The sequence below is a fragment of the Anolis sagrei genome, chromosome 8 (assembly GCF_037176765.1).
Source record: "Anolis sagrei isolate rAnoSag1 chromosome 8, rAnoSag1.mat, whole genome shotgun sequence".
NCBI lineage: Eukaryota > Metazoa > Chordata > Lepidosauria > Squamata > Dactyloidae > Anolis > Anolis sagrei.
In genome coordinates, this window is record NC_090028.1 from 11,565,253 (window position 1) to 11,591,171 (window position 25,919).

Below are 25,919 nucleotides of genomic sequence, written 5' to 3' on the forward strand. Positions count from 1 at the left end.
AATGGATTTCATGTGTTAATGGACAGATGCTGACCTCTGGCTTCATGGGTCTACACTTGCGCTTGTTAAACAAGCAACACTTCAGAACCTAAAACCATACCTTCCAACTCTTTCAATTTGACAAATATAGTCCAGTCAGGCATGTAGCCGGTTTGAGGGGCTTCAGCCCCCCCCCCCCCGATTCTCAGGGTGGTCCACGAGAAGGCCTTACTAGTATGTGGCATGGGCCCTTGTCCGTGCCTGGTGTTGGGACGCAGCTTGTTTCTGACCCTGTGTTTGACCCTGAATCTGTTATAGTGTTTCCCCCTTCTAATGTTTCTGAGTCTGACTTGGATGTCAATGAGGATGAGGTGCAAAATGGAGACACTTTGGACAATAAGGTTACTACAGACTCTGATCGAGAAGAATCAGGGGAAAGGCTAAGTTCTCATGAGAAAATTCCAGGCTCGAGTTTGCAGGAAAGTTTACTCCCTTCTCCAGGTTTGAGTTTGCAAGATAGTTTCACACCTGAAGTTAATGAGGAGATAGATGAGACCAGTCGCCGTCTGGAAACCAGCCAGAACTGAAGAGAGGCCCAATGTTTATGCAGGTCAGAAAGAATTCGGCAGTTAAGGTCAAAGACTCGAGGGAGTAGAAATCAGTTTCTGGGACTTAAATTGAGCTCTTAGGGAATTTCCATCAGACCAGGCATCGTTTGGTTTCAAGTCAAGTCTTCTGGATATTCCTGTGGCTTCGTCTCCAAGGTTTCCTGGCTTTTCAAGTGGATTAGCAGTGGCTATGTTCATGGTTTTTATTGAAGGCATTTGATATTTCATTGCATCTGGATTATTACAGCAAGCTTTTGGAACTTTGATATTATTCCTTTGTTTGGACACTGTTTTTGTTACTGCATTTTTGGCTTTTTTGCTTTTGGACTTTTATCATCTTTATATTAGTCTCTTTTATTGGCTCCAATTATTCTTCAAATAAAAATGATTCTTCTTTCAACCAAGGTGTGGTGTAATTAATGATTAGAGGGTCCTGTTCCTACTCTGGGGTGCAACACCTGGGCTCTCGGCACACTCTCTTTCCTTTTTGGTGTCCCTGGTTTTAGCCTTCGGTGCTGGGAGAGGAAGGGGAGTGCGCCCACAGCTCAGGCTGCTGCACCACAGGCCATTCGGAGGCTGCAATAGGCCTTCGTGCCCATGCACTCAGCAGGCCTTCATGCCCGTTCATTGAAGTCTCGCCACACTCGTGGCTGGGAGTGCATTTATTTATTTATTTATTTATTTATTTATTTATTTATTATTTAAACTTATATGCCGCCACTCCCCTGGGGCTCGGAACGGCTTACAAGAATGGCTAAAATCTAACACAATTTAAAAACAATTTAACAATTTAAAAACAACAGTATCAAACATTAAAAGCCTGTCAAAACAGGTATGTCTTACATGCCCTGCGGAAAGCTGGTAAGTCCCGCAAGGCATGGACTTCAGGTGTCAGAGTGCATTGAGCCCATCGGCTGCCTTCCAGGACTCTCTGGATCCAGGTAAACAACAACTCCCATTTGAAAAAGCGCAATCATTCCCCAATTCCTGCCTCTATGCACAGTTGGGCACATTGGCTCTATGTACCAATTTTAATCCAGATCCAGCGTTGGTTTGGTTTAATGCCCTCTGGATAAGGGCGCACTTCAATTCCCAGATCTAAAGTCAATCACCCCCAATCCCCACCTCTGCTGTATGCACAGCTGGCCATGTTTGGTCCATATATGATGATGGCTGCCTTCAGTGCTTTCTGGATCCAGGTAAATAACAACTACTATTTGAAAAGGAAAATCATTCCCCAATCCCTGCCTGTATGCACTGTTGGGCACATTGGGATCACAACCAGACACAGTGAAGACATCTGCCCTTGCGCTATGCTACTCTGCTGCTGAGTACACATGCCCAGTGTGGAACACATCTCACCACGCTAAAACAGTTAATGAGACATGCCGCATTATCACAGAGTGTCTGCTCCCTACACCCCTGGAGAAATTACACTGTTTAGTTGGTATTGCACCACCTGACATCCACCGGGGAGTAGCAGCCAATAGTGAAAGGACCAAGGCAGTGACATCTCCAACTCATCCCCTGTTTGGGTATCAGCCAGCACCTCAACGATTTAAATCAAGAAAGAGTTTTCTAAGATCTAAAGAGACACTAGCTGGTACACCTCAGCAAGCAAGAGTCCAAAAGTGGCAGGCTCAAACCCAGAACCTCAATCAATGGCTGATACCACTGTGTGTCTTATACCCTGGGCACACAAAAAACTGAGTGACTTGGAAGGCGCTGAACAGACTGCGCTCTGGCCAACCTTAAGAAATGGGGCTGCAATGTGGAATCCATGATATGCGTGTGTGGAGAAGACCGAACTACAGACCACCTACTGCAATGTAACCTGAGCCCTGCTACATGCACAATAGAGGACCTTCTTGCAGCAATACCACTGCAAGTGGCCAGCTACTGCTCAAAGGACATTTAATCAACTACCAAGCTTGCAAACTTTGTGTTTTGTTTGTTTGTCTGTCTGTTTGTTTAAAAAATGCAATACAACTGTTTGGTTTGCTCCTGACACAATAAATAAATAAACCTAAAACCCAAAAAAAGATTCAAGTAACAAGCATGATGCACACAACTTGGAAATAGTGCTTGTTCCTTATGGTTGTGTTTGTATGTATCATACCCGTTTGGTACTTTAACTGATGCTGTTGGATGTTTCTGTAAGAATTGTAACTAAAGCTGGTTTAATGGCTTGTTTGGGGTGGAACGTCAGAATACACTTGGCACTGTGCTATTAAATAAACTACCAAATTGCATCTCCTTTCGGACCCTATTCATTAACCTTGCAAATGCTACCTACATGAGATAGAATTTATCTTGATCGCTGTGATTCTTGCCACATGAGACCAAAGCCGTTGGATTTAACATAAATCAACAGTGTAGAAGAGTGGAAGGAAGATCAAAGATAAACACTACCTCTTTCTTTGCATTCCAAAGCAGACACACAAACAACAATGAAATCCTTGATGTAAGACAATTCCTGTTTGCTCCTGCCTTCGCCACAGGGGTCCATGCGCATCCAATAACTTTGTTTGCATTTTGCAAATTAGCAGATGGCTCTTTGATACTATGGAAAAATACATCTCCACACATCAGATTTTTGGTTTTGGTTGCTTTGGTTTTTGTGTAAGATGCTAAACAAATCATGAAAGGAAATGACTTTTCAAAGAACACTGTAGGCAGATGGGGCCATGTCTTCCTCAGGTGGCCATGTGCAACGAAACTGGCGGTCTTCAAAATATGTGCAATGAGCCTTCAATATTCTGTTGAAAATACACAATGAGGGATGGGTCATCAAATTGCAAACAATAGAATTAACCAGAGGCTCTATCCAGACCTGTTTTGATCAGGTATGAAAGCTAGACAGATCTCTAAAATAGATAATTTAGAACCAGGCCATTGTACTTGTTGTCAGATTTAGGTGTGTCCCGACATTCAAAATTAGAAACATGGGAAGCTGTGGTCTCTTGCCATCTTATCAGACGAGGTGATTTTAGCGACCTAGGATACTTTCACTCTGTCTGGGGGATGGAGGCTGATGCCGGACATCACATGTGACCTCTGGCGCAAGGCCATATTCCCAACTGCCCCAATGGAGCCAACGTGGGGCCTCCCCGCAATGGCGATACTTGTTGCCAAGAGGGAGTTTAACGTTGGCAGATTCAGACCAGCTGTTCCCTCTTTCCTCCCCAGAAGCCTGGCAAAGTGGAACATTTTGACCGGGCTTTATGATGAGGTCGCTGCTTTGATCAGACAAATAACACAACAGGTTTTTTTTTTATGTCAGGAGAGACTTGAGAAATTGCAAGTCGCTTCTGGTGTGAGAGATTTGGCTATCTGCAAAGACGCTGCCCATCCGACTAGATGTTTTACCATTCTATGGGAAGCTCCTCTCATGTCCACGCATGAGAAGCTGGAGCTGAGAGGCAGGAGATCACGAGTGACTTAAGAAACTGCAACTAGAGTTTAACTCATTGCACCACCGGGAGCTCCTGTTGGAGTTCAGCCTGTGTTTCAGGATCAGGGTGCTTTGGATGTGGGGAATTATGTAAATGAAGTTCAAGATGGCAATGGTTTGGTCAGTGATATTGATGCAGAGAATGACATAGTGACACCTGTTCGAAGTGTAGTTTCCCATGAGAATGTTCCTACAGGGTATAAGGATGATGGTTTACTCCCAGAATTGCTCTCAGAGAGTTCCCAGGATTTGGGGCTTGAAAACAACTTGGCACCTGCAGAAACTAATGAGCATAGAGATAGGCGGGCGGAAATTAGTCAAAACAGACAGGCCGAGCAAGGCCTTCGGTGTTCTGCCAGGCTTCAATAGAAAAAGATAAGGGCCGCTCAAGGAAAGCGAAACCAGTTTCTGAGTGCTTGGAAAGGCTTAAAAGTTCCAAGCATGGAAAATATAGCCAGATGAAGCATTGTTTGGAATCCTGCTAAGTTCTTGTCCTCGTCTCATAGAAGCCTTGCTTGGAAGATTCATGTTTAAGGATTTCTTGTTCCCTGGTTTGGTTTTTGTCTGTTGTGATTACCTGCTCATGCCTTGGATCAAAGTTTCCTGGTTCTTTGGATTTTGTTAAAGAGTTGTGGACTTTGGTTTTGGACATGGCTGAACTCTACCTTGGACTAATTTGTTTCTGCTTATCTTTTTACCTAATTGGATTTACCTATTCCTTTAAGTGTCATTTTCATTTATCTTCAATAAAATGATTGCTTTCTTTATTCAACGTGTGGTGTTTTAAAGTCAGAGGGTTATTCCTGTTCTGGAGTGCAACACAGTGGTTCTCAACCTGTGGTTCCCCAGGTGTTTTGGCCTACAACTCCCAGAAATCCCAACCAGTTTACCAGCTCTTAGGATTTCTGGAGGTTGAAGGCCAAAATATCTGGAGATCCACAGGTTGAGAATCACAGTCCTAACACAACAGGTACACAACACAGAAAATGAACTCTATAGCTGCTTCTGCACTGACCATAATGCAGTACAGACCCAGCAGCACCCTGGAAGTTAAACAGTATCAGAGTCTGGAAAGCCAGACTGCAGACCCTCTGCAGTTATTGGTTTAGAAAGTATATCTTTGGGTTAGGAGACCACCCTTTTTCCTGGGGTTGAGATCTCCATTTTGGAATCTGTTCTGCCTCCTTCAGTAGAGAAAAAAACCCTCAAATGTGCTGTTGGCCAGGCAGGTAGCTCTGAAAAAGCCATTGTGAGTACAATTGAGCAATTGAGTTATAGAAAGCAATTGAGTTATAGATAGAAATTGAGTAATTGAGTAACTGAGTTATTAAGAAAGGCAATTGAGATAGAGAAGCGAATTGAGTTATAGATATTGAGAAATAGAGAGAAATCGTTACTGAATACTATTGAGCATTACTTCACCTCCAAAGCTAACCTTGTGCTTAGATAGGGGAACACCTGTTCTTTTTAACTACAGCAGCCCAGGGTTAGAGTGAAAGATCCCAGGATTTTTTCTTCCATTTGGAGAAAAGTTACCTCAGTAATTGAAGAAAAGGGAAAGAAAGATCATCTCTATGGTTGCCCAAATTGACTGTTTGTGTTGTAACTTTATCAAGCTGTGCCAAGTCTGCCAAGGACTTTGGAAATAAATATTTTATTGATGTTCATATCTTGACTGGCATCAGTTGCTGAAAGTATTGAGTTATTGCTTCAAAGAAAGACCCCCAGCAGTTCACCCAGATAAAGAGAGAAACACATCTTAGTTTTAACGTTATAGCATCTGGGTGTGACGGCACAAGCTACCAGTTTGACAATCAGAATCAGGATCCCTGTCACAATTCCTTCTTGCATTGGGGAACGCACATGGAAGAAGGTTGGAAACATCCATTTTTGAGCCTTGATTGACAGGCGAACAGACTCCCATCACTCATAGTGGCTGCTGCCCAGCAAAGTAGAATTGCGGGGGGGGGGAGGCTTTTACAATCTCTACCGGGGACATGAGAGGAGCCTCCCACAGGATGGTAACTCATTTGGGCTTCTCCTGGAAAACGTCCTTGCAGACGGCCAAATCTTTCACACCAGAAGTGACTCCAATTTGCCGCTGACATGATTAAAAAACCCCAAAATTTATGCATTCTCTACATTACGGAATATCCAAGAAACTTGAAGATAAATCAGTTAAGAATGTGGAACTCTACGTTTTGCATTCACTGAGGTGATTGGGAATTCCAGCCAACAGCATCTTGAAGTTACAGATCTCTAAGTACAGGGATTTATTCTGAGTACCAGACCTAAACGGGACTGAAACATACAAAAATGTAGGGCAGGGAGAAGTGATGTTGTTGCTGCTGTTGCTAAACTCTTGCCAATCTACTGACATTCACATACAGATCTATGAGTAACCCTAGTTATTCCAGATTCATCTTCTACTTCAGACAGAGATCAAGACGTTCTTCAGACAAAAATAGAACCCATATCCAAACAGGTTAAGGTGCCAAACACCAAACCAGGCAATTAATGTTGCAAGTGAAACACAAGCACTGTTCCCTACCCCTTACAATAAAAATAACCACTCATTAAGTGTTCATGGCATCTCCAATCCCTTGGCGAAGGCAGGTGTGTCTAGCTAATGGTACAGCCGGTCATCCATGTCTTAGTCCAGTGTTTCTCAACATGGGGTTCAGGACCCCTGAGGGAGGGGGTTGGTGAGGGGGTTTCAGAGGGGTCACCAAAGACCATATTTCTGATGGTTTTAGGAACCCCTTTGGTGGAGAAGGCTAAAGATCTCTCCACCTGTCCTTCTCTTCCTTTTTGGAAATAGACAACGAAACCTCCCACCAAAAGCCCTCCTCCTGCTGTGATTGTAGGTGAACTATAAATCCCAGCAACTACAACTCCCAAATGACAAGGTCTATTTTCTCCAAACTCTACCAGTGTTCAAATTTGGGTATATTGAGTATTCATGCCACGTTTGGTCCATATCCATAATTGTTTGAGTCCACAGTGCTCTTCAGATGTAGGTGAACTACAACTCCAAAACTCAAGGTATTCCAATATTTTCTGTAGTCATGGGAGTTCTGTGTGTCAAGTTTGGTTCAATTCCATCACTAGTGGAGTTCAAATGCTCTTCGATTGTAGGTGAACTATACATTCCAGCAACTACAACTCCCAAATGACAAAACCAACCCCTCCTCCAACCCCACCAGTATTCAAATTTGGGTGTATTGGGTATTTGTGACAAATTTGGTCCAATGAATGAAAATACAGCCTGCATATCAGATATTTACATTACGACTCATAACAGTAGCAAAATTACAGTTATGAAGTAGCAATGAAAATAATTTTAGGGTTGGGGGTCACCGCAACATGAGGAACTGTGTTAAGGGGTTACGGCATTAGGAAGGTTGAGAACCACTGACTTAAAGATTAAGTGCCCCTTCCAAAACTTAATTCAGAAACCATAATAGTTTGAGAGAAAACTATAACTGTGTACCCCAACTATTCAAGATGTTTTTCATAATGTGTAGAAACACACACACACACACAAATCCTTATAAAAGTGTTTTCAATGTTCATTCAGTAATGCCTAAAGAGGTATCTTCATGCCTGCGTTTTCTTTCACAGTAGGCAAAATCTCACTGCAGCTCCAGAATCAGGCTTAGGTTTGTGATTGCCTCATCTCTCAGCTTGCCTGCTCAGGTTTACAGTGTCAACAACACAAGAACTGCCTTGCCTGCCATGAGATTGGCCTAAAAGTAGGTCAGGGTATGACAAGCTGTTCTCTAAGTAGCCTACTGTTTCTCCCTCTGCTGTTCTAAATTTCTCCCGTGAAAAATGAAAGTGTGCTAGATCAATCCTTGGGAAGAGTGAGCTCTACCCAACACTATCCCTCCACCAGATCCAAAACATCTTGGTGATCAAATGCGACTTGCAAATATTTCAATAATTATGTTGCAGTACTAGACATCTGCTCACACAAAACACCAAAATGTTAAACACATCATGGGTGTTGTACCTTGTTTAAACTCTTTAGACTAGTACAGTGGTTCTCAATATTCCTGATGCCGCAACCCCTTAATATTTATTTATTTATTTACTGTATTTGTATACCGCCTTTCTCAGCCAATTGACGACTCAAAGCCGTTTCCAACAAATGAGTATACATAAAACATAATATTTTATTTATTTGTCGTGTCAGATCAGCCAGTCCATTATATTACATTTCTAACAGAACAAAGCAAACAAACAGACAAATACAAAACTTGTGAGTTTGGTAGTTGGTTAAATGTCCTTTGACCAGTATCTGGCCACTTGGAGTGCTTCCGGTGTTGCTGCAAGAAGGTCCTCCATTGTGCATGTGGCTGGGCTCAGGTTGCATTGCAGCAGGTGGTCAGTGGTTTGCTCTTCTCCACACTCGCATGTCGAGGATTCCACTTTGTAGCCCCATTTCTCAAGGTTGGCTCTGCATCTCTTGGTGCCAGAGCGCAGTCTGTTCAGCGCCTTCCAAGTTGCCCAGTCTTCTGTGTGCCCAGGGGGGGAGTCTCTCATTTGGTATCAGCCATTGGTTGAGGTGCTGGGTTTGAGCCTGCCACTTTTGAACTCTCGCTTGCTGAGGTGTTCCAGCGAGTGTCTCTGTAGATCTTAGAAAACTATTTCTAGATTTAAGTCGTTGACGTGCTGGCTGATACCCAAACAGGGGATGAGCTGGAGATGTCTCTGCCTTGGTCCTTTCACTATTGGCTGCTACTTCCCGGCGGATGTCAGGTGGTGCAATACTGGCTAAGCAGTGTAATTTCTCCAGTGGTGTAGGGCGCAGACACCCCATGATAATGTGGCATGTCTCATTAAGAGCCACATCCACTGTTTTAGTGTGGTGAGATGTGTTCCACACTGGGCATGCATACTCAGCAGCAGAGTAGCACAGCGCAAGGGCAGATGTCTTCACTGTATCTGGTTGTGATCCCCAGGTTGTGCCAGTCAGCTTTCGTATGATATTGTTTCTGGCACCCACTTTTTGCTTGATGTTCAGGCAGTGCTTCTTGTAGGTAAGAGCACGGTCCAGAGTGACCCCCAGGTATTTGGGTGCGCTGCAATGCTCCAGTGGGATTCCTTCCCAGGTGATCTTCAGAGCTCGGGATGCTTAACATAACAGATAAAAAACATTAAACAGTATAAGACATCACAAAAGCAATAAAAGCAACATCATCAGCATCTCATTATTCTCAAGCATTGTCCAATTCCATTGTTCCGTCTTGTCTTCCAGGAGCATAGTTTGCATTACCTTTTAGTTGCATGGAATAGTGTTCTTTTGCATTTCCCCAGGGCTGCTACAGACCCAGCAGCACCCTGGAAGTTAAACAGTATCAGAGTCTGCAAAGCCAGACTGCAGGCCCTCTGCAGTTATTGGTTTAGAAAAGTATCTCTTTGGGTCTTGGGACCACCTTTTTTCCTAGGGTTGAGATCTCCATTTTGGAATCTTCCCTGCCTCTTTCAGTTGAGAAAGAAAGCTTCAGATGTGCTGTTGGTCAGCAGGTAACTCTGAAAAAACCATTATAAGAACTATTGAGAAATAGGTAGAAAGATTGAGCTTGAGAAATAGATAGTTAGAGACTAAGATACTGAGCTATATAGAAGCATATTGAGATTTAGATAGAGAAGCTATTGAGTACTATAGAGATAGATAGATAGATAGGATATGTATTGAGTTATATGTTGAGCATTACTTCATCTCCAAAGCTAACCCTGATCTATAGATAGGGAAAAAAACTGCTTTTTTCTAAACCATAGCAGTTCAGGGTTAGGGTGAAAAGATCTCAGGATCTTCTTTTGCCTTTTGGGGAAAGGTTGTCTCAGTAACTAAAGGAAATGAAAGAAAGATCATCTCTATTATTCACCAATTGACTGTTTTGTTTGTAACTTTGCCAAGCTGTGTCAAGTCTGCAAGGACTTTGAGAAATAAATATTCTGTTTTGATGCTCAAAGCCTATAGTAGCCTCAGTTGCTGGAAATCTCAAGCTTCTAAAGAAACACTCCCGTGGTCTGCCCAGACAAAGAGAGAGGCACATCTTAGTTTATTTTTATAGGGTCTGGGTGTGACGGCACATCCATTGTCAGGTCATTCAATTTCCTATATTAGCTACTCTGTATTTGTAAACGGTTGCTTGAATAGGCATGTTTTAACTTGCCTCCGAAATGTCAAGAGGGAGGGAGCAGATCTGATTTCCCTAGGGAGGGCATTCCATAGCCGAGGGACCACCATTGAGAAAGCCCTGTCTCTCATCCCTGCCAAATGTGCTTGTGACGAAGACGGAACCGAGAGCAGGGCCTCCCAGATGATCTTAAAGTCCTCAGTGGTTCGTAAGGGGAGATACATTCAGACAGGTAAGTTGGGCCAGAACCGTTAATACAGTTCCTCATGTTGTGGTGACCCCCAACCATAACATTATTTTTGTTGCTACTTCATAATTGTAATTTTGCTACTGTTATGAATTGTCATGTAAATATCTGATATGCAGGATGTATTTTCATTCACTGTACCAAATTTGGCACAAATACCCAATACGCCCAAATTTGAATACTGGGGGGGGGGGGGGGGGGGGGTTGATTTTGACATTTGCTGGGATTTATAGTTCACCTACAATCAGAGAGTATCCTGAACTCCACCAATGATGGAATTGAACCAAACGTGGCACACAGAACTCCCATGACCAACAGAAAATACTGGGAGGGTTTGGTGGGCATTCACATTGAGTGTTGGAGTTGTAATTGACCTACATGCAGAGAGCAGTGTCGACTCAAACAATGATGGATCTGGACCAAACTTGGCACAAATACTCAATATGCCCAAATTTGAACACTGTTGAAGTTTGGGGAAAATAGACCTTGTCATTTGGGAGTTGTAGTTGCTGGGATTTATAGTTCACCTACAATCACAGCAGGAGGAGGGCTTTTGGTGGAAGGATTCGCTGTCTGTTTCCAAAAAGGAATCAAAGGGCTGGCGGAGAGATCTTTGGCCTTCTCTGCCAAATGGGTTCCTAAGAATATCAGAAATATGTGTCTTTTGATGGTCTTTGGTGAGTGCTCTGAAACCCCTCTTGTGACCCCTCCAGGGGTCCTGATCCCCAGGTTGAGAAACACTGCTTTAAGTCATACTGATCTCAACAGGAATGATCTGGGTCCCAATTGCTCTGGATTATGAAATGCTTCTTTTTGGAACAGGTAGATACACCAGCAATACATCTGTGGCGAATTATAGTCTTCTTTTCTGTGGTGATGGAAATTCAATCTTGGGGCTCATTTCCCCTTCTACATACATCCTCCAATGACAGTGCCAAATATTTTGCCAAATATTGCATTTGTATTTTTCAGCAGGCATTTGGGGAAGAATATGAAGAGTGAATTAAACATCGCTAAGAGACCATGGTTAGAGAAATAGACACAGACACACGTAGACGCAAACACACAACTTTCAAGTGGGTATTCTGTTCCCTTTTCAAACAATGCTCAGTCGGTCCTTTTGCGAACTAAGGGATTATATAGGCTGGGATCAGTCAGCTACTGAATAGCAAACCTGGCTGCCGACCTCGCTGGAGAATGCCAAAAGAGGTCCCTGATGATGGATGCTTGAAGTGAACGTTGCATTCCATTCCAGCGTGAACAAAATGAATCTTTGATTCTGTTATGACTGATGTATTTCCTGGCCCTGTTGGATGAAAATGAAGCCATTAGTGCCTCCATAGGTAGACTAGATATAAACGTAGCAGGACAGAGCCTGAGGGATCACTATCCACAAGGGTTTTTTTCTTGGATACCTGGCTGGAAAATATATTTTGACATGTGGGGGAAGTATTTATGGGATGGAACACTTGCTTCTTTTCTTGCAAAATACTACTCTTTGTGATGGCACACCCGAGCCGATGGGAAAACTATAATGTCTGGCTTTACTCAGGGGCTATCTGTAAACCTTCTGTTAAAATTAAGACCTTTAACAGACAGAGGCGTTTTAGGCAAGGTGAAAAGATAACCAAAATGAGTTTACTGCAAACAAGATGAATAAAGGGTTAAGTCCACCTGGGATTATTATAAACAATACATTACAAAAGGAGTTTTTGCTGGCTGCAGTCATCTCTCTGGAGCCTTCTGCCTCTGGTGCAATGCAATAATAATAATAATAATAATAATAATAATAATAATAATATACTTATACCCCACTACCATCTCCCCAAGGGACTCGGTGCGGCTTACATGAAGCTGAGCCCACAATACATCAGCAAAAAACAACAACAGCAGTAATACAAAAAAATAAAATAAAACTCAAAAACAAAAAAATAGGCAGTAAACATCTACAATAACACAATAACATTTAAAAACCAATGGCTGGGCCAAATGTAATAGTTAAAAATTTAAAAATAATGCTGGACAAGACCAGGTGAATTATAACTAGGATAGAATTCCAGAAAAGAATGGGGCATACAGACAGTTCTAGATTACGAATAAAGTGCAATTAGGGACATATTGCTGGGAGTTTCCTTATTCTGGGAAGGCACACTGGAACAACCACGTTTTCAAGCTCCTGTTGGATTGCCAAAGTTGGGGCGTGCCTGATATCCTTAGGGAGTGAGTTCCAGAGTCGGGGGGCCACCACCGAGAAGGCCCTCTCCCTCATCCCCACCAATCACGCCTGCGATGGAGGTGGGAGCGCGAGTAGGGCCTCTCCAGATGATCGAAGAGATCGTGTGGGTTCGTACACAGAAATGCGGTCATGCAGGTAGGCAGGTCCCAAACCGTTCAGGGCTTTGTAGGTAAGAACTTGCACCTTGAATTGGGACCGGAAAATGAATGGCAGCCAATGGAGCTCCTTAAACAGGAGGGTTGACTGCTCCCTGTAAGGAGCCCCAGTTAACAACCTGGCCGCCACCCGTTGGACCAATTGAAATTTCCGGGCCGTTTTCAAGGGCAGCCCCACGTGGAGTGCATTACAGTAGTCTAATCTGTAGGTGACTAAGGCATGCACCACCCTGGCCAGATCCTCCTTCACCAGGTACGGTCGCAGTTGGCACACGAGTCTTAATTGTTCAAAGGCCCTCCTGGCCACCGCCAACACCTGAGGTTCAAGCGTCAGTGATTAATCCAGGAGGACACCCAAACTGCGGACCCGTGACTTCAGGGAGAGTGCCACCCCGTCCAACACAGGTTGACACCCTATACCCCGATCTGGTTACAAACTTCTCAATCTTCTTTCTTCTGAAGCATAGGCTGGTCATAAGCTTCTGTTGTCCCTTGGACTGCTGGTATAAAAATACTGCTGAATGCAGGTTCTAAGGACATCTGTTTTTAAATTCTTTGGGCCTAGAATTACCAGACAATGTATTTCTAGGTGCAAAGATTACTGCAGATGCAGACTGCAGCCAGGAAATCAGAAGATGTTTCCTTCTTGGGAGTAGAGCAATGACCAGTCTCGATAAGATAGTGAAGAGTAGAGACATCACATTGGCAATGAAGGTCTGCATAGTTAAAGCAATGATATTCCCCGTAGTAACTTATGGATTCTTATCCATAAGTTACTACGGGGAATATCATTGCTTTAACTATGCAGACCTTCATTGGCTGGACCATAAGGAAGACTGAGCAAAGAAAGATAGATGCTTTTGAACTGTGGTGTTGGAGGAAAATTCTGAGAGTGCCTTGGATCGCCAGAAGATCCAACCAGTTCATACTTCGGGAAATTAAGCTCGACTGCTCATTGGAGGGAAGGATATTAGAGGCAAAGATTAAGTACTTTGGCCACATCATGAGAAGAAAGGAAAGGTTAGAGAAGACAATGATGCTGGGGAAAATGGAAGGAAAAAGGAAGAGGGGGCGACCAAGGGCAAGATGGATGGATGGTATCCTTGAAGTGACTGGCTTGACTCTGAAGGAGCTGGGGGTGGTGACAGCTGACAGGGAGCTCTGTTTTGGGCTGGTCCAGGAGGTCACAAAGAGTCGGAAGTGACTGAATGAATAAGCAACAACAAACTTCCAGCACAGAACTTTCCAAAAGGAATACTTTCCACAAAAAGAACCCAGGTGATTTCACTTGCAATCTTAGTTTTGCAGAGAAAACCATGTTTTCGGAATAAAATAAAGAATCCTTTCAGAAAATTATAATTTCTGCACAACAACTTGAAGTCGATAGGAACTTTAGAAGGGTCTACCCCAGGAGGAGAGACCCTGCAGCCCCACCAAAGAGGGATCGCTACATTGGTGAGCAAAAAGAAACCTAATTTTAAGCAATTTATTTTCCCTAAGTTCCCAAAAAGAATCTCACCAAAGTTGAAGAAAGCGCCACCGAGGTTTATTATCGATTCAGCTGAAAAGGATGCAAAGCTGCGATCATTCATCAAGCAGAGCATGTGATTACAGAAATAAAGGCCATTTTATAGAAAATACAGACTTGTGAGTTTCAAAATTCCTGCTCCCCCCCTCCCACCCAGCTCGAAGGGGATTGGCTGATGAGCAAACAGCTGGGAGGAGGCTTTGCCGTCCCCCATGCGTCAGGGCCAATCACAGGGCTTTCGCGGTGCACCAGAGCCAATCAGGAGGCTCCTGCTGCCTTGACGCTCCAGCGAATCAGAAGGGAGGGAGGCAGGATGAAGGGAGACAATGCGTTCTTGAGTGGATTATGGAGTTTTAATGTCCTTAGGCTTATCGAGTCCGGGGATCGGCCTGCCAGAGAAGCCACTTTATTGTCCTGAGATGGGTCTGTGATAAGCATTGATGTCTTAATCCGAGTTTTCCTCTTACAATAAAATAGGGCACAAAGGGGAAACTTTTGTGAATGTCATTAGAGGAAAGATTTGAAAGAAGGGTTGGCTTGGAGAAAAAGAGGACTTTCCGAAGGTCATATTCCCCCTCATTGTTATATGATTTAAAAAGTCTGCCAAATGGAAATCCTTATGGTGGCCCAAATCCGAAGTCAAAAGGATTTCCTTTATTATTGTCCATGCAAAGAATGTCCAAAGATAAGGTTTTTTTTTTCATGATCTCTGATTGCTTTTTCAGAGGCAGGACAGCTTCCTTGTAGATTTCCTCAAGGAGAGGGGAATGGGGCAAAAGGGTCAGGGCAAGGTCAAATACATAAAGGGAAATATAGAAATACAGGAGAAAATATGAAAATATAGAAATCATAATACAGAGAGTAAACCCAACTACCCTCCCCCAGTGTCCATAGTTTATATTATTCATAGGAAGGTCCATAAAGGGAAATATATCCATTAGGGGGAAAGGGAGTCCCTTGTTTGTGAGCCCAGTTGTGTCTCAGATGGAAAAAGTCAAATACTTTTGTGACATGATTTCAGTAATAAATTGGTTACCTTCTGCTATAAACATATGAAAATAGGGCATAAAGCCTTGATTAAATGATACACACCAATTTGACCAAGGCTTGACCCTTATTATCCAGCCTGGTGTCCTTGCCCTTAGCAAAAATATAAGTTGCTATCCCTTATGGGGGTGGGGGGTCATGTTCGACTTCAAACCCACTTGTTCAAGCAGAGATGGATTTTGCATTAAAGAGATCCCTAACTGCATCTGATTTTTTTTTTTGGGTGGGCCAAGTTATTCCCCTTTTTTCTGAGGATAAGAAAGTGAATATTTTTACATTCCGAAGAGCAGAGAACTTTTTGGCTCATCTACTGCTGTTCTTGGTATCCCCAACCATTTCTGCCCTCTGGCTTGAAGGCCCCAATAAAGAGGCCCGCTCCTGCTTTGGCTGCTTGGTGCATCCCAGTTTTTGAGCTCGGAGCACAAAATGTTCCAAGTGGTACATAGCAATGACAGCTGTTCTGGTTTCTGCCGACTTAGCTGTACTGGTGTAAGAAGGGCTGGGACATTTGGGGTCATGCAACTGAAAAGCACCAGGGGAATGCAAGAACTTCAGTTCTAAGGGATGTGAGCATCTTTTAAAATGAAAACTAGGCAAATAGTGTCTACAAACTCTGGACGTTTGAAGAACACCTTGGTGCCAGTGATATTTCTGGATATTTCTTCTCGTTCCATTCTCAAAAATAGGCATGCAGCACGGGCACATTTCTCAGCATGCCTCGATCCCTAGTTTTCCTTTTTCATTTCTTTACTATATTCGGTTTTTGCTTCCTTTGAAAGGAAATTGAACGAGGAGTTATGGTGCATCTACACAGAATCATAAAATAATAGAGTTGGAAGAGATCACATGGGCCATCCAGTCCAACCCCTTGCCAAGAAGCAGGAAAATTGCATTCAAAGTACCTCCGACAGATAGCCATCCAGCCTCTGCTTAAAAGCCTCCAAAGAAGACGCTGCCACCACATTCCAAGGCAGAAAGTTCCATGCTAAACAGCTCTCACAGTCAGAAAGTTCTTCCTAATGCTCAGGTGAATCTCCTTTCCTATAGTTTGAAGTCATTGTTCTGTGTCCTAGTCTCCAGGGCAGCAGAAAACATCCCTATGATTGGTTGTTGTAGGTTTTTCCGGCCTATATGGCCATGTTCTGGAGGCAATTTTTCTCCTGACGTTTCGCCCGCATCTATGCCAAGCATCCACAGAGGTAGTGAGGTCACTACCTCTGAGAATGCTTGCCATAGATGCAGGCGAAACGTCAGGAGAAAAATTGCTTCCAGAACATGTCCATATAGGCCGGAAAAACCTACAACAACCCAGTGATTCCGGCCATGAAAACCTTCAACAATACATCCCTATGATTTCCCCTCACATATTTATCCATGGCCCTCGTCATGTCTAGTCTCATCCTTCTCTTCTTCAGGCTAAAAATGACCAGCTCTTTAAGCTGCTCCTCATTGGGTTTGTTCTGCCTAAATTCTGTGATACGGCGGCAAAAAAAACCCAATGGGATTTTGTTCTGCGTCAACTGGAGTATAGTGTCTAGGTCCAGGGAAGTCATGCTACCCCTCTATTCTGCCTTGGTTAGAGCACATCTGGAATATAGTGTCCAATTCTGGGCACCACAACTGAAGGGAGATGTTGACAAGCTGGAATGTGTCCAGAGGATGACTAAAATTATCAAGGGTCTGGAAAACAAGCCCTATGAGGAGTGGCTTAAGGAGCTGGACATGTTTAGCCTGAAGAAGAGAAGACTGGGAGGAGACATGATAGCCATGTATAAGTATGTGAGAGGAAGTCATAGGGAGGAGGGAGCAAGCTTGTTTTCTGCTGCCCTGGAGACTAGGACATGGAACAATGGCTTCAAACTACAAGAAAGGAGATTCCACCTAAACATTAGGAAGAACTTCCTGACTGTGAGAACTGTTCAGCAGTGGAACTCTCTGCCCCGGAGTGTGGTGGAAGCTCCTTCTTTGGAGGCTTTTAAACAGAGGCTGGATGGCCATCTGTCGGGGATGCTTTGAATGCAAGTTTCCTGCTTCTTAGCAGGAGGTTGCCAAGAAGCGTAACACACTGGTTGTATGCCGCACTGGTGAGCAATCTGATTGCCGCTGATTTGACTATTTGAAGCTTCCGAACAGTCTTCAAAGGCAACCCCATGCAGAGTGCATTACAGTAGTCTATTCAGGATGAGGGCAAACAAATTGAAATTGAATCCAGTCCAAGCTCTTATAAAATGGCCCACGAGGTCCCTTCCAACTCTATGATTCTATGATTCTAATAGATGGAAACATGGAAGAGGGAAGGTGCTCCTAAGCAAGACTATCCAAAGGACTTCCATGGCTACTTTAACTGGTTTTATTTGGCTGAATGTTTTATATATGTTGGATTATTTGGGGACATTTCCTTCTTGAGAACCGGACTAGAATGGCTTAATGTTGTTGTTTTTTTTAAACACGCTGAATTGTACCCAGAAGCTAAGAGGTTAGCCAGAGAAAATTTTGCAGGCAAGAATGAGAAATTGGAAAGGAGAATAATGTGAAGGAGTTGCTTTAGTGTGCAGTAGAACTGACAAGCAATAAACAAGATGCATACGAAAGAAATAATAAGCCTTAAGTGCCAAGGCAGTGGAAGATAGTTGTTTATTAAGTCTTTCTGGATATTCTCATTCTTCACATGAGTGTCCAAGCTCTTATAAAAATTGGCCTCTGGAATGCCATTCATCCAGGAATTCCACTATTTAATTCTCTCATTCTTCAGAGTTCACAATGTATTTCTTCCCTGTCTTGCTGCTATTGATTTTTTAAAGCTATTTTCTCCTTTGATTCCATTTAATGGTCTGTTACTGTTATAAATAGGGTTAGAGCAAAGAATGAAAGACCTTGATCCTCCTCTGTAGGACATTTGTTTATTGCACAGGAACAATTTGCTACTGCATCACCAGCACAGGAAAGGGGCAAAGAAGCCAAGAAAAAGATGTCCTTTCTCACCATATTCTCCTATTTCATTGCCCCCCCCCCCCCCGATTAATATTTTTTCTGATCCAAAGCAATGGCAGTTGAAGATGCTGCAGTACTTTGCTGGGAATAGCATCACAGAGGTGGACTGTTGCATCCAGGAACAGTTGCTGCATTTGTCAATTGCAAAGATAGCAAATGGCTTCTCACATGATGTGAAGTTGCATATAGTAGTAGTAGTTGTAGTAGTAGTAGTAGTAGTAGTTCTGTTACTTACCTCTTCAAGGCTTGTGGTGGGGTAGAAATGTAAGACCATTCACACACATACACACAGAGATATGATTAAAAGCAATCCAACAGGAACGCTCAGAATTGTTGTGGATTCCAGAAAGATGTTTTTAACCACTAACACAGAGAGAAAGATGATGATGATGATGATGATGATGATGATAATAGACAGACTACAAGCAGAGGCGTAACACCGCTGCTCAGATGATTCATTGGAACTTGTGCCACAAATAGCATCTGACTGACAAAAACTGGTGGGATCACAAGCTGGAAAAGTTACAGAGAATGGACACGTCAAGATACTCTGGGACTTCTGGATTCAGACAGACAAGAGTTTTGGAGCATAATACTCCTGACCTCACAATCGTGTTAAAAAACAAAGTATGGATTGTCGATGTCACAATCCCAGGTGACAGCAGGTTTGCAGAAAAACAACTGGAAAAGCTGACACAATATGAGGATTTCAAAATCGAACTGCAAAGACTCTGGCACGAACTAGTAAAGGTGGTCCCAGTGGTGATCGGCACACTGAGTGCAGTGCCTAAAGACACAATCGGCACTGACAAAATTACCATCTGCCAGCTGCAGAAGGCCACCTTACTGGGATCTGCACAATTGTGGAAAAGAAAAAAGTCTGAATTATTGATGTCACCATACCAGGTGACAGCCGCATTGAGGAAAAACAACAGGAAAAACTCAGCCGCTATCAAGACCTCAAAATCAAACTGTAAAGGCTCTGGCATAAGCCAGTAGAGGTGGTCCCAGTGGTCATTGGCGAACTGGGTGCCGTGCCAAAAGATCTCAGCCAGCATTTGGAAACAATAAACATTGACAAAATCATGATCTGTCAACTGCAAAAGGCCACCTGACTTGGATCTGCGCGCATCATTCAAAAATACATCACACAGTCCTAGATGCTTGGGAAGTGTTCAACTTGTGATTTTTTGATACGAAATCGAGCATATAGATCTTGTTTGCTGTGACATACTGTGCTTTTGTGTCAGTAAAATAATAACATCACTTTATATATATATTCCGCACTATCTCCCCAAGGGACTCAGGGAGGATCACAGTATACATACACAACAAATATTCAATGCCATTTTAGATAGACAATACAGAGACAGACCGAACAGAAAGGAGGTATGTTGTGTCAACGTCAACATCCAGCTTTTTAGAGCCTTGGAATGCTGTCCTTGAATCCAGCCACTGGGGGTTCTGTTACTTCATCCTCTATGACAAAGTGCCATCAGGAATTCCTCCTTCCTTTTGGTTGCCTGGCATTCTCTTAACCTTTTTCTTTATTGTGTCGTAAAATACCTCCACCACTTGTTTTAGCGGTACCTAATTTCTCTAATTATAGCTTAAGCTCTTTTCGAACTGCTTAGGTCAACAGTAAGCTAGGCTCACAGTCAGCAGCTCATGCTCACCCAGGGCTTCAAACTGACAACCTTTTGGTTGGTAGATCTTCTCCTTGGGCCCCTGGCTTCCTGCTGGGCAAAGGTTACGCATCCTATTTTTAAAGTCAACCAAATACAGGCAAACTGACAACCTTTTGGTTGGTAGATCTTATCATTGCATGTAAAGCCCGGCCTTACTCTAGTATTTAGGTGCCATTTCCTTCAGGCATTTTAGACAAATGAAGAATTTCTGGAATCATAGAATTAAGACTCACTGAAAAATATTGAAAATGGAGGTTGATGTTCTGTTTCAGCTACTTAGCTGATGACCTGTGTTCTGGTACAGCTGTACCAGGAGCTCCAATTTTGTTTGCTTTGCATTGAATGTTTGTTTGTAGTCCTAAGTTTCAGGGACTCTGCAGATAGGTGGCTTCTTTTGGCTGCAGTCATAGGGCAGGCCACCTGTCCATCATCGTTAAGTTTGGTTCCACCCCTTGCTCAGGGCAATTGGGAAGGGAAGTGGACCATTTTGTTAGTTAGTCTCAGTCAGGTTAGCTTATGTATAGGATGTGTGTAACTTCCCCTGTACAAAAGCTTCAACCTTTAAGAACTCCAGGGAAGCATTCCCACAGCTTTAAGAATTTCCAGGAAAACAGCTTTAAAGACTAAAGAACTCCAGCTGGAGAACATCCACTGCCTTGCTGGTAGGTCTGCTCGGCGTCCGAGAAGCAGTTCGGCCCGGTAGCGGAGCCCACATCGGTGAGGGTTGGATTTCAGTCAGCCTGGGAGAAGTTAAAAAGGGGAATTTTCCTTTAAAGAAAAGGTTATTGAAGATAGTGCCTGTCCCCTGTGGACAAGATTGAGAGAGCAAATGGTTTATCAAGAAAGCCTTGAAGTACCGAAAAAAACCACAAGAACCTTGAAGTACCTGTTTGATTTCATTAATAAAAGACTTTGTTGTACTTCTCAAGCCATCTGAAGATTTTTTGTAGTGGAAACCTCTGAGAACTTCTCCTTGGGCTTCCTGCTGGGCAAAGGTTACGCATCCTATTTTTAAAGTCCACCAAATACAGGCAAACTGACAACCTTTTGGTTGGTAGATCTTATCATTGCATGTAAAGCCTGGCCTTACTCTAGTATTTAGGTGCCATTTCCTTCAGGCATTTTAGACAACTGGAAGAATTTCTGGAATCATAGAATTAAGACTCACTGAAAAATGTTGAAAATGGAGGTTGGTGTTCTGTCTCAGCTACTTAGCTGACGACCTGATCCAAGCCTGATGAAAACATCATTCATCCATGCTTGGATCAGAATGAACCTCCTACTTCCCCTGCAGCTGACTTTTAAAATATGTAGTAAGGAGTAGGATTTACAATTTTTTTTGCTTTGGAGTCACAATCATGATTAATTTAGTAGCAATTACAGAGCAATTTCCTCCAACTATGGTGTTGGAGGAAAATTCTGAGAGTGCGTAGACAGCAAGAAAATCAAACCAGTCCATACTCCAGGAAGTAATACCCAGCTGTTCATTGGAGGGAAGGATAGTAGAGGCAAAGATGAAGTACTTTGGCCACATCATGAGAAAACATGAAAGCTTAGAGAAGACAATGATGCTGGGGAAAAAGGAAGGAAAAAGGAAGAGGGGCCGACCAAGGGCAAAGTGGATGGATGTTATTCTTGAAGTGACTGGCTTGACCTTGAAGAAGCTGGGGGTGGTGATGGCCAACAGGGCTGGTCCAGGAGGTCACCAAGAGTCGGAAGTGACTGAACAAATAAACAACAACACAGAGCAGTGGTAGTGATGTGGTTACAAGGGTAAGAGGAAATATGATCATAGGGTTGTTGTAGGTTTTTCGGGCTATATGGCCATGTTCTAGAAGCATTCTCTCCCTCTATTCTGCTTTGGTTAGACCACATCTGGAATATTGTGTCCAATTCTGGGCACCACAATTCAAGAGAGATATTGACAAGCTGGAATGTGTCCAGAGGAGGGCGACTAAAATGATCAAGGGTCTGGAGAACAAGCCCTATGAGGAGCGGCTTAGGGAACTGGGCATGTTTAGCCTGAAGAAGAGAAGGCTGAGAGGAGATATGATAGCCATGTATAAATATGTGAGAGGAAGCCACAGGGAGGAGGGAGCAAGCTTGTTTTCTGCTTCCTTGGAGACTAGGACGCGGAACAATGGCTTCAAACTACAAGAGAGGAGATTCCATCTGAACATTAGGAAGAACTTCCTGACTGTGAGAGCCGTTCAGCAGTGGAACTCTCTGCCCCGGAGTGTGGTGGAGGCTCCTTCTTTGGAAGCTTTTAAGCAGAGGCTGGATGGCCATCTGTCAGGGGTGATTTGAATGCAATATTCCTGCTTCTTGGCAGGGGGTTGTACTGGATGGCCCATGAGGTCTCTTCCAACTCTTTGATTCTATGATTCTATGATTCTATGATATTTCACCTGCATCTATGACAGGCATCCTCAGAGGTTGTGACCTCACAACCTTTGAGAATTGTTTTTTTAAATAGATTTTTTATAGTTTTTATAGCCTTTATGGTTTTTATATGTATTTATAATGTGATTTAATTGTTTTAACTGATATATGTATATATTTATGGCATCTAATTGTTGCCGGTCTGTACACCGCCCCGAATCATCTTTGGGCTGAAATAGGCGGGATAAAAATTATGTAAATAAATAAATAGATGCAGGCGAAATGTTAGGAAAGAATGCTTCTAGAACATGGCCATATAACTAAAAAACCTACAACAACCCAGTGATTCCGGCCATGAAAACCTTCGACAATAGTATGACCATAGACAATCAACTTGATGTGATTCCATAACTGAAAAGAGATGAACTATCAAAAGTGCTTAACACACTATATATCCGCAATGAAGCTATCACTACAGTGGGATACCAGGTCTGTGTAATAAAATCCCAAGACTCTTTAATCTGATGGAAGAGCTGTGGGTGTCCTCTGATTAGTGAAGGACTAGTGTTTGTACTAGGCTTGTTTGATTAAAAAAAAAGTTCAAAACTCATTTCGGATGTAGGGAGTGCTGGTGGTTCGGATCTAAAGTCAATTCTGATTTTCACAGAAAAAAAATGTTCAAAACTTTGTAAAACTCCTGAGACTTCAGAATCCTTTGTTAATGGTTTCAAAGTGTTATTTCCTATTTCATTGGGTGGTCTTTACTTTGAAAGTAGTTGTTTTACTCCAGAAGCGGAAGAGGGGGGAAGCAAAAGTAAGAAATCCATCCACTCTGGTTATAACCACTTCTCTTGCTTAAGACTGAAGCGGGAGGAAAAGGAAAGGAAGGGAATCCATCTACAGAGAGAGGGTTGACCTCTCTCTGTAAGGTGCTCCTTACAGAGAGAGGTCAACTCTCCTGTTCAAAGAATGGCTGCCGTTCATTCTCCAGACCTGGCTATTCCGGTGTGCCTTTCCAGAATAGGAAACTCCAGCAACACGTCCCAGAAGCACTTTATTAGAGATTAAGATTGTCCGCACATCGCACTTATCCAAAAATCCTTATATCTCACTCAGCATACTCAGCACTTTTTAATCTGTACCCATTACATTTGGCCCGGCCTAGTTTTTATTGTGTTACGGTGTATTGTTTTTATTGCTTATTGTTATTGTTTAATGTTTTGATTCGCTTTTGGTTTATGTGTATTTGTTATATTGTTGTTTTATTGAGGCCTTGGCCTTTGTAAGCTGCATCGAGTCCTTCGGGAGATGTTAGCGGGGTACAAATAAAGTTAATAATAATAATAATAATAATAATAATAATAATAATAATACACTGGTTAAAACAGCTTCTCTTGCTTAAGACTGACGCAGGAGGGAAAGGAAAGGAAGGGGATCCATCTACACTGGTTAAAACCACTTCTCCCGCTTAAGACTGATGCAGGAGGGAAAGGAAAGGAAGGGAATCCATCCACACTGGTTAAAACCACTTCTCTCACTTAAGACTGACGCAGGAGGGAAAGGAAAGGAAGGGAATCCATCTACACTGGTTAAAACCACTTCTCTCACTTAAGACTGACATGGGAGGGAAAGAAAAGGAAGGAAATCCATCTACACTGGTTTTCTGGTCACTTTTCTGGCTTGAACTAAGGCCAGGGAACAGAAGCGGGGGGAAAGCTGAATCATTTCCAACTCACTTACTGATTCCTAAGAGAAATGGTGGAAAAAGCTTCGAAAGGGTAAAGGGACTTCCGGTTTCCTTAAAAACTTCGAAGTCGCTTCAAAAAGGAAATCTTTCTGAATTTATTCCGAATTACGAAGATTCCGATCAAACCTAACGATGTCTAGTTTGTACGTGTGCACGCACCTACCCCTTGTTATCTCAGTAAATCCATACATCCCAAAGTACTTTTATCTTTGCGGAAGAGATATGCCAGACAACCGGGTGCCATTTCTGCCCTACCTGCTGTTTGAAACACAATGAACTTTTGTGATGTATTGTTCAGGGTGTTTGAATGCAGCATTGGAGATCCAGGGTCAAATTCTCACCAAGCCATGGAAATTACCATATGAATTTCATCCAGACAGCTGGAAAACATAGCAGAGCCTGTAAATGGTATGTGGCTCAGATGACGAATGGGTCACTGAAGTGTAAGGAATCAAAACGATCTGAGTATGAGCGGGCAGCTCCTAGCACTCTTTGCACTGATAAGCACTTGCTGTTTTTCAGTTTTTTGGGGACTGCCAAGATAATTCATAGTTTGATAAGAGCTTTCCATCTGCCAAAGGGCAAGGCTCATAATCCACTCTAATTAAAGATGCGATCTTCTCAAATATCATGTAGGCAGTTGATCAATAGTTTCTTGGCACTGTTTGTTTTCCTTTTTTTGGAGTGCTTGGCTAACACCCTCCGACTCGATGTGAAGTTGACTTTCCACGTTATTGCTTCTTGGGTTTCTTGATCTTATCCACTAACCTCTTCACATTAAGTTTTCATTATTGTGTTTGGCTTTAGGTGTGGAGGACAGCCAGCAAAAACTGATCAGATTTTTAACTAACTGTGAGCAATGAGTGTCATTTTTCAAGTGCCACTCCAGCAGGTTCCAAAAGGTTGTTTTGTTTTCATTAGCATCATTGTTGTGGCTGTTGTTGATGCTGTGATCATTTTTGAGCTGGAGGTCTTAATCGTATCGGTCTTTATAAGGGCCCTTTCACATAGCCCTATATCCCAGAGGGATTGGCTGGTGACTGCTGGAAGAACACTTTGGTTTTCTCAATGTTCAGTGACAGGCTGAGCTTCTCGTATGCTTCTGCGAAGGTGTTTATAGTGGCTTGTAGGTCTTCTTCTGAATGTGCACAGATGACATTGTCATCACATACTGTTGTAACCTTGGTTTTGGCCTTCATTGGAGAGAGATTCCAACCAATCCTTCTCCCATGCCAGAAATACAGCTTAATGGTGTAACTTTAGAAAATGTTGATCATTACCGCTACCTTGGCAGCCACCTCTCCACAAAAGTCAATTCTGACACCAAAATGCAACACCGCCTGAGCTCTGCGAGTGCAGCTTTTTCTCAATGAAGCAGAGAGTATTTGGGGACTGGGACATCCGTAGGGATACCAAGGTGCTTATTTATTGTCCTCCCAACCCTGCTTTATGCCTGCGAGACGTGGACTGTTTACAGACGTCACATGCAACTACTGGAATGATTCCATCATCACTGGCTCCTTTTCCTGCCCACCAACATTCCATTTTCCATTCTTGAGTTTGGAGTAGAGCAACTGCTTTGGGAGACGGTGGTTGGGCATCCGGACAACGTGGCCAGTCCAGTGGAGTTGATGGCGGAGGACCATCACTTCAATGCTGATGGTCTTTGCTTCTTCCAGCACGCTGACATTTGTCCGCTTGTCTTCCC